This window comes from Suricata suricatta, chromosome 8 (genome assembly GCF_006229205.1).
Source record: "Suricata suricatta isolate VVHF042 chromosome 8, meerkat_22Aug2017_6uvM2_HiC, whole genome shotgun sequence".
Lineage (NCBI taxonomy): Eukaryota > Metazoa > Chordata > Mammalia > Carnivora > Herpestidae > Suricata > Suricata suricatta.
Window position 1 is genome coordinate 126,055,518 of NC_043707.1, and position 7,008 is coordinate 126,062,525.

The 7,008-nt window shown below is 41.3% G+C and overlaps 1 protein-coding gene across 2 annotated transcripts in view; it reads right to left on the reverse strand.

Moving 5' to 3' along the window:
• CDC42 (cell division cycle 42) overlaps positions 1–7,008 on the reverse strand; it is a 49,676-nt gene that overhangs the window by 42,272 nt on the left and 396 nt on the right. The gene's annotated exons all lie outside the window — the stretch shown is intronic.

Consider the following 7,008-nt stretch of genomic DNA (forward strand, 5'->3'; position numbering starts at 1 on the left):
CGCCCCTGGGGATAATTTTAATATTAAGAGTAATTGCTGGGACGCCTGGGTGGCTCAGTCGGTTAAGCCTCTGACTTCGGCTCAGGTCAGATCTCACGTTCGTGGGTTCGAGCCCCGCGTCAGGCTCTGTGCTGACAGCTAGCTCGGAGCCTGGAGCCTGTTTCAGATACTGTGTCTCCCTCTCTCTCTGCACCTCTTCCTCTCATGCTCTGTCTCTCTCTCTGTATCAAAAATAAATAAAGCATTAAAAAAAAATAAAAATAAAAAAAATAATAAATAAATAAATAAAATAAAATTATCCCCTACCTCTATTTCTACTGGTTTATAAACCCTCGGAATGACCTAATATTATTACCACCTTTGGCCCTGTGGTGAGCAGAGCAAATAAATAATATGACCTAAAATAATTCAAACATTTCCATAGCTTTTATTTTGTACTATTTCTACTATCTGGACACTTTCTGAAACAAATAAGGGTATTAGATATTGATTTAAACCACAGACTCTAATATTCACAGGAATTCATTTTTTCCTAGTTAACTGATAAATGAAAATTTACATCCTAAAATCTAATAGTTTATTTAAAACATGTTAATCTCAAACTCCACAATAAAAATATGGTTTCTGGGAAATTAATTAGTGATATATAGATGGTTTAATACCATTTCAGAAGATTCTAAAATCAAGCTCCTCTCAAATAACATAGAGCTGAGAAATAAATACTAGCTGCTACAGTGAAATTGTGTAATGAAACTCCCTGAAATCACAATTACTTACTAAGAAACTTTATTGAATTACTTCTATTCCTCATCTGCTTTTATTTTTTTTAATGTTTTTATTCATTTTTGAGAGACAGATAGAGACAGAGCACCAGCAGGGTAAGTGCAGAGGAAGAGGGAGACAGAATTCGAGCTGTCAGCACAGAGCCCAATGCAGGGCTCGAACCCACAAACCACGAGATTATGACCTGAGCTGAAGTCAGACACTTAATCTACTGAGCCATCCAGGCGCCCCTCATCTGCTTTTAAACAGATTTTAAAAGCAAACCAAAATTACAAATTTTCTTAAACTGCCCATCAACAAAACAAATGGATTGTAGCTGAAATCCTGCTTATGCTTTCTTCTACAGCCCACCTTCTCCTCCTCAATAAAAAGTAACACAGCATTCTGTGGCCTACCTCCATCTCTCCCCCTGGTTTCATGTGGTCTGTTCTCAAGTTCTTCTGTTTCCACAAGGAACAGCAAACAGTGACCACCTATTTAGCTGAAAAGAATGGCTGAGGCTTACTATCCAACACTAGATGGCTTCATACTGCCACCTGAAATAGAATGGACACAGGTGTGCCTGACACTGGCCCCCGCCCCAGGCCCCTGGAGTCTGCAGCATACCTAGCCTGTCAAGAGCAGCCTCATCCATTCAATTACGAGGCATACAAATACTTTTCTATGCCTGCCTTGATGTGAAAAGAATTAGGAAACACTCCTGTAGTGAGTCAGTTAAGCGTCCGGCTTCGGCTCAGGTCATTATCTCACAGTTCGTGGGTTCGAGCTCCGCGTCAGGCTCTGTGCTGACAGCTAGCTCAGAGCCTGAAGCCTGCTTCAGATTCTGTGTCTCCCTCTCTCTGACCCTCCCCTGCTCACACTGTCTCTATCCTCTCTCTCTCTCTCTCAAAACTAAATAAAACATTAAAAGGAAAAAACAAAAGGAATCACTACTGTAAAGCATATACTACATAAGGGTAGTACCTGGGGAATTTCTCCTACAGCAAATAGTATAAGTTATTAGAGAAAATTTCAACCTAGTCCTTTATAAAAAAAAAAAAAAAAGCACTAATTTTTTCAGGATCCCAGCTAAGTAAGACTAAATTTTAGATATTAATGTTTTCCCTTGAGATTAAAGATATGGTTCATTTTAGTACAGAAAATATTTGTTACATTTGACCAGCTAAATGCCAACTTTGTATTTCACCTGTTTCCATAACCAACAATTATATGAATTATCCTGATCATATGCTCTTCGTCACAATGTTTTCAACAAAACATCATTTGAGTTCAATTGTGTAACTGATATACTAAACTAGAATTTAAGATTAGTTATTTCCAAGTGGGCAATGGCACTTAAAAACTTTAAACTGTTGACAGTGAGCACAAATGAGGTGATTCTATGCAACAGGCAAGAAACTATCATTTAAGAGCAAAACCAGTTCACTCACTCTCAAGATTATGATCCTTGCAATAAATTGTGGTACACTGCCTAAGAGAAACCAGTTTAGGGTCCCTGGGTGGTCCAGTGGGTTAGGCATCCCATCCAACTCTTGATCTCAATTCAGCTCACGGTCGTGGGATTGAGCCCCTAGTCGGGCTCCGTGCTGAGCGTGGAGCCTACTTGGAATTTTCTCTCCCCCTGTCCCTGCCTTGCCCTCGCTGGGGCTGTCTCTCTCGCTCGCTCGCTCGTTCGCTCATCTCCTCGCTCAAAAGAAATAAACTTTAAAAATAAATGAAAGAAACCAGGGGCCCCTGGATGGCTCAGTGGTTAAGAATCTGACTCTTAGTTTCAGCTCAAGTCATGATCTCACGGGTAATTGAGTTCAAGCCCTGCATCGCGTTCTGTGCTGGCAGTGCAGAGCCTGCTTGCGATTTTCTCTCTCTCTCACTCACTGCCCCTTCCCCACTCATTCTGTCTGTCTCTGTCAAAATAAATAAGTAAACTTAAAAAGGTTTTAAAAAATAATAAAAGCAACCAATCTATACTTAAGTAGGGGGGAAAATAGAAACAAAGCACCCTAAGCTGTTTCTAAAATCCCTTAAGATACCACTCTGGCAATCCTAAAGAGGATGCTTCAAACTTTAATGTTCATAAAAATCACACGGGCATCTTGTTAAAATGCAGATTCTGACTCAGTAGGACTGGGATGGAGCTCCAAGGTGATCTTATGCTACTGGTTCATAGTCCACACACTGTGTTTAACTTTACATCCTTGTTTATAGAACACTGATTAAGACAGTGGACAAAAACTTAAAGCAGGCAACAATCTCCACTTCATTTAATAATTTTTATGGTTTGGGGGTGTCTGTGTGGCTCGGTCAGTTGAGCAATCAACTCTTGATTTCGCCTCAGGTCATGATCTCATGAGATGGAGCCTGTATCTGCTGTTAGCGTAGTCTGCTTGGGATTCTTTCTCTCAGCCCCTCCCCCGCTTGTGCTTGCACACGTGCGCACTCTCTCTCCTTTTCTCAAAATAAATAAACACTTAAAAAAATAATAATAATTTTTATGGTTTCATCAGATTAATCCGGGGGAGGGATGGTTATCAAAATATTGACTGAGGGGAAACTCAGCTTCTCAAACCTAAGAGAGGTTGTACTAATAACCAGAAGAAACACCTATAGAACACTCAGTAAGTGCCAGTGTATTCTTAAGTACTTCACAGAAATCTACTGATTTGATTCCCGTAACAACACTGGGAGGTAGGGACTATTACTGGCCCTATTTTACAGACGGTAAACCTGAGTCACAAAGACATTACTTAAACTGCACACAGATAACAAGTGGCAGGACTTGAACCCAGGCAGTCTGGCTCCAGAGCCTCCACCTTTAATTATAATACCAGCAGCACAGCTCTCAAGACACAGCAGCAGAATTAAGAGGGCAAATCAAAATGGCTTACTTTTGGGAAAAAAAACAATGCAAGTGTTAAAGAACAGAGGGAACAGAGGTGACAGCCATTTATCAGTGAATCCCAGGACTTAACAATTACAGTTTTTTCCTATATTAGAAAATGTTCTGGACTTTAGCATTATAGCTAAACATTTGAGAATATTTCTCTTAATTTTTTTTTTTTTTTTAGAGGAAAACACCTGGTTTCATGGGGCTCCTGACTGGCTTAGTCAGTAGAGTGTGCAACTCTTCATCTTGGGGTTGTGAGTTCAAGCCCCATGCTGCGTTAGAGATTACTTAAGAATTAAAGTTTAGAAAAAAATTTTTTCAATTAAAAATAAACACAAGCAAACAACAACAAAACCACCTGGTTTAACTTCACACAACAAGCATTTGAGACCAATGTCCCAGGGGTAACCAGTGAAGAAGAGATTTGCTATCCAGGACTTATAACAGCAGCAGTAGCAGACATAGCTGAAATAACAAGTAATGAAAACTGCTTTAGCAAAATATTTTGGACTGAAGGATGAGTAACTAAAAGCAGAAACTAGTAAGGGGCAAAGCACAACATGACCAGGAATTTGATACTGTTGAGCAGAGTGGAAAAAGTGGCAAAAATAAGTTGCTATTGCAAACAAAAGAAATAGAGGGGAAAAGCAAACATTAAAGTCTAAATAATTTTTTAGAAGAGTAAGAACTGGTCATCAGAATCGATTTTCTAAGCTACGGCGAACAGTTCACACGGTGCGGCTGCAGAAGACACAGTGGTAAACAGACGGATAAGATCAAGCAAGGGCAGATTAGTAATCACTACAAGGGGCCCGAATCCGGATATGGCCGACCAAGCACAGGTCTCAGGAAACACAGTAAACAAGCCTACGGAATATGCAGAAAGAGAAAATGCTGACCCTCAGCCGCCCTAAAGTCATTCATTTGACAAACATTTCTTAAGATCTACTGTGGTTTTTGGCACTATCCTAGGTGCTAGGGATACAGGGGTGACCGTAACCAGGTCAAATCCTGCCCTCATATCACTTACGTTCTACTGGGGGGCACTAAGAGATTTGAAAGAGAACACTGAATAAGGTATTATCACAAAAGCCTGGAGTGAAGCCCTTTAACATAGGAGGGTATATGAAACTACTTATGGGACATAAGTTAACAAAATAGTAATCCTTCCTTCCTCACAGAGGAAGTCCTTGTAGACCCCTCAAAAAGGTCCTAAAACCACTAAATGACTGCAACTAAAATGTATCTACAAATAAAAGTACAATCTGACTTTTACTTCCAAGAACGCCTATAAATACTTCTCCCAGACAGACCCTGTAAGTTGTACTTCAAAGTTTTCCAAATGTGACAGCTTTTGGATCAAAACATTTCATTAGTGTAACCATCTTAAACATAACTAGAAGTACTTTTCCAATAGACCCTAAAGTTCTAAGTGGAAAAATATCTGAATAAAAGAAAACAAATCTTGAAATTACAAACAAAAAAAAAAAAATCAAGATTTGGTCTGGTTGACTGTAAGAATTTCACAGATGTTTGATACCCTAGCTGGAACACTGGTCTTCAATACCCAAAAAACTAAGTTTAACTGGATATTGGTTTTGATTACTATATAAAAACATCTTAAGAGAATATGATAACTAATTTCTTAGTTCAGAAATTACTGGAAAACAGCTCATTTTTAAAACTCAGTTACCTATCCATCTCTCATCTCCTTGCCTCAGCCTAAAAACTAAATTCACACTATTTTGCTGTATTTTATTGTTTTTATGTCTTTATTTTGAGAGACAGAGAGAGACAGAGTGCGAGTGAGGGACAGTCAGAGAGAGAGGGACAGAGAGAGAGAACAGAGAATCTGAAGACAGGCTCCAGGTTCTGAGCTGTCAGCACAGAGCCGGTTGCGGGGCTGGAGCCCTCCAACCGCGAGATCATGACCTGAGCTGATCTGAGCTGAAGCCGACTCCCAACCAACTGAGCCACCCAGGCGCCCCTATTTTGCTATATTTTAAAAGAAAAGATGCAAACTAAAATGTATATTTAAACTTAAACGTAGAATTTTCAAGAAATAAGGCAGAAAGTGTTTTTAAAAGATGATACCACATTATGACAAATGTATTTCAGAAGATCCAAGTTCAGTACCTATCCAATCCTCTGCGACATCTACACACCCCCTAAAGTTGATTTAGAACCTACCACTTCTTTTCAGTGTTTCTTAACAAGCAATGTTCTCTCCACACACAAGAAACAATAGGAAAGTACTTGTTCCAACAAGAACTACCCTTATAACAATGCATCACACAATGAGATCTCATTTGCTTCACAATGCTAACATTTTTCTGTGCTGTATCTTTGTAGTCCATGAAAGACATACACTTGGGGATGTACCTAATGTTCTGGGGAACAAACACTGGGATCCCCAAAGCCTCAAACTGTTACTGCAGTGTTTCTGGTGAAAAATCCAAAATTCGTTTGTACTTACAAATTTTAATTGTCTAGCAAGCAAAGGTAAGACGGAAAATGAACGGATTCTCTTCCCACCACACCCTTGCCACAAAAAGCGCACGTGAGCCAAGTCAGGTCTGTACTGTGCATCAGTAAGTCCTTCGGGAGAAGTTCAACAGCCTGGAAGTCATTCCGGACCAAAGAAAAGCTCCCACAAATCACTTGGTTCGACTATAAAAGGATCTCCAAAGTCACTGCCTACACAAGTGGCTGTAGGTATTGTCTTACGCTTTCCTCTCTGGCACAAGCTAATCTTGAGGGTCAAACCTTCCAGGCTTTCAGAGGACTTTGAGATCACCCCAAGAGATTTCCAAGCACCATCCATGAATACGCTGCGTTGGGGAGCAGGCAGGATGTGCCCGCGAGTGCCCCAACCGAGGCTGCAAAACGCTGCCTTCATTCGGTGAGTCCCTGACTTGTAGGAGTTAAAACTCTCACCCCTCGGATTGCGATGACGTAATCCTCCACCCTGCATTTCTCTCGGACTTAAAGGGGAGGAAAACACAAACGAACAAAGAAAATTTCACCCCAAGAAGAGGAATTAAGCAAGCGGCAGAACGGCAGTTTCGAGAGGTGGTTAGGTAACTCCCTGAAAGGGAAGCTTCAGCTGAATAAGCAAGGGAGAGTTGGAGAAGCAAACGGAAATGGTGCTAGGAACTCAACCTAAGGCCGGAATAAAGGAACCTGGGGAAGCAGCGACCGGGCCCGCCCCGCCGGACGGGGCGTCAGGCCGCGGGACTGCGGAGGGAAGCGCGTCGCAGGCACAGCCAGGGGCGGTCCGCAGGCCGCCCCCTCCCCGGCCGCCACTTCCCTGCCGCGCTCGCGATTCCGCTCCCCTCCCC